This window comes from Elephantulus edwardii, unplaced genomic scaffold (genome assembly GCF_000299155.1).
Source record: "Elephantulus edwardii isolate Elephantulus edwardi_28Jun2011 unplaced genomic scaffold, EleEdw1.0 scaffold00038, whole genome shotgun sequence".
Lineage (NCBI taxonomy): Eukaryota > Metazoa > Chordata > Mammalia > Macroscelidea > Macroscelididae > Elephantulus > Elephantulus edwardii.
This window is the reverse complement of record NW_006399788.1, coordinates 11,755,722-11,758,608: the sequence shown is the minus strand read 5'-3', so window position 1 is coordinate 11,758,608 and position 2,887 is coordinate 11,755,722. Positions and strand designations below refer to the sequence as shown.

At 40.9% G+C, this 2,887-nt stretch overlaps 1 pseudogene; it reads right to left on the bottom strand.

Moving 5' to 3' along the window:
* Positions 1 to 303: 303 nt before the first annotated feature.
* LOC102876159 lies at positions 304 to 1,891 on the bottom strand (annotated as a pseudogene).
* Positions 1,892 to 2,887: the final 996 nt, after the last annotated feature.

Sequence of the window (2,887 nt, the reverse complement as noted above, 5' to 3'; positions counted from 1 at the left end):
CTGTGGATGAAGTCACAGGCGATTTTCAGCCAGTGCCGTTTGACTTTTTTTTAAGAGTGGAACTTAATTTTTATTTACAGGACATTGCAAGATAAGAAATTCCACATAGAAATAAGAAATCCAATGACAGGAGAGGCTTCATACAGTATGTACAGTTTGGAACTGTTCAAGTATAGTTTTGTTGTAAAAAGTGCTCCATTAACAAATCACATTTATAAAGAGTCCTTAGAGAAAACAGTAAGACAAAATGATACCAAACATAGTACACAACAAATAACTTTTTGACTCAGTTGTACAAACTTTTTAAAAGTTAAAGGTCCCAGCAGTGCCATCCTGAACTTGGAAGGCATACCCTTTGGAGGTAGCTTCTGGCACCACATTCTGATCCTCTTCTTCCTCAACAGAGAAATACTTCTCAATCAAGTTTAATGAAGCCTTGTACACACTCTCATTTTCATGGTTTTGTAGAGCTTCAATTTTGTCTAAGCCTCCACATTCTTCAATTATTATACCAAGCTTTTCAGTTTCACCAATTTTCTCAGCAGCCTGAAAGATATTTGAAATGGCATCCAGAATAACCAGAATAATCTTGGTATCCTTCGCAGTTAAAAGGTTCATCAGTGGCTCTATTATGTCGCAGTGGACGAGGTATACAATCTGTTCAATGTTCCACCACTTGTATAGTTGGTTATAGCCCATACAGCTTCCTTTTGAATCTTGAAGTCCACCATTGAGAGAATGTCAATGAGGAATGGGACTAATCCATGATTGACTACTTGCTGAATCTGGTCCTGATGGCCTGCTGTAATGGTTGACATTGTCCACGTAGCTTCCTTCTGAATGTTGGTTTTAGGATTGGTTAAGAGGCTGGGAAACACAAGTGCTCCTGCATCTATTACAACCTGAGTCTGTTCGTCAGTTCCCTATGACAATATTCCCTATGGCTTTTAATGCAGGAGTCACAATTGGCAATTCAATAGCTCCTAGAAGCTTCACGAGTTGGGGTACGACTCCTGTTTTCACAACCATTCCAATTCGTTCATCTGGACCATCAGTAAGATAGGAAATAGCCCAACAGGTATCTGCCAACACTTCCAGGTCATCATGATGCAAAAGTCGAATTAAAGTAGGGAGAATCTGCTCAACAGCATCCAGTGGAGGTGCAGGGTTCTTATTTTGACAAAGATTTGAAAGTGTCCAGGTAAGATTACGCAAGTAACCACATGCTAATGATGACGTATCAGGAACAGCTAGGAGCGCCAAAAGTGAGTCTATTGCACCGTATTTAATAACTAAGTCTCGGAAAGACGAGCCATCACCTGCAATGTTTCCTAGAGCCCATACAGCTTGTTCACTGATGTGAAGATGAGGAGATGCCAAGAGAGAAATTAAAGCTGGGATAGCACCTCCATCTACCACAGCCTTGGGTCTGTTCTGACGTCCCTGAAGCAATGTTAGAGAGTGCCCAAGCAGATTCAAATTGAACGGGACCACAGTCAGTTCTGCTCAAGAAGGACACAAATTTTGGAATTAAGCCAGCCCGAATTATGTTGTCTATGGGGGGTTGTTTTTCCCTGGAAAGCAGTTTCCTAGCTGCTTGCGTAGCTTGAAACTGGCTCTCCAAACTGTTACTATTTATGCCTTTGACAATGTCATCAACTGACCAATTTACAGTACCCTGGTTGTTGCGGTTTTCCTGCAGTGGAGAAGTAGCATCATCAGGAAAAGTGCTTACATTTCTCCTTTTCAGCATTTGGTCATCCTTCTTAGCTTTCCTCAGCTCCACATTAACTTCAATGCGGCGCCGCCTCATTTCTGTACTATCTTTCCCCTTGTTCTTGAATCTGTTAAGCCGGGTAGCTGGTGAATTAGCATTTTCATTAGTGGACATGGTTGTGAGACAAAAGCAGCTGCGGATAGGCCGCCCGTAGGGATCGTCCGATGCAACTCCGAACCAAGACCGTGTGTCGACTTGACTTTTAAATGGTTCACATAAAGCTTGCTATAACCCAATTATAAAATGGGCAAAAGACATGGAAAGACTTTTCACAGAGGAAGATAATCAAATGGCATATAGACACATGAAGAAATGCTTGAAATCACTGGCAATAAGAGAGATGAAAATCAAAACCATGAAGAGATACCATCTCACTCCAGTAGCAGTGGCAAAGTTTAACAAGACAGCAAGTAAGAAATGTTGGAGGGGATGTGGCAAGGTAGAAACTCTGATACATTGTTGGCAGGATTTTAAAATGGTACAACCACTCTGGAAGGCAGTTTGGCGCTTCCTCAGAAAGCTGAAGATACAAATTCCATATGACCCAGCTACTCCATTGCTTGGAACATAGTCCAGGAAAAAGAGAAATGAGGCTCAAATGGAGACTTGTACAGCAATGTTCATAGTAGCATTATTCACCATCGCAAAAACATGGAAACAGCGCAAAGGCCTAACCACAATGGAATGGACTGAGATATTGTGGTGCATTCATACAGTAGAATACCACACAGAAAACAGGAGCAATGATTTTGTAAATTACTACCTAACTTGGAAGGGACTCGAGAGCATTATGCTGAGTGAACTAACTCAGTCCCATGAGGACAAATACTGTATAAAACCATCATTATAGAATGAGTATAAGGATCCAAGGGGGTGAAGGGTGGAAGCAGAGGGGAGAGAATGGGCAGGGATGTGTGTGCAAATCATAGGGTTGAACAATTCTATGTGGTATGTGTGAAGGAATTGGGAAGGATCTTGTGTAAAAAACAATGTATTCGAACTTTGCAAACAAATCAGTACAATTTTTTAAAAAATTAAAAGCTTGATATACGTGTGTGTGTGTGTAGAGAAAGCAAATAAAATGAAAATATCTGGAGAATCTTGGTGAAA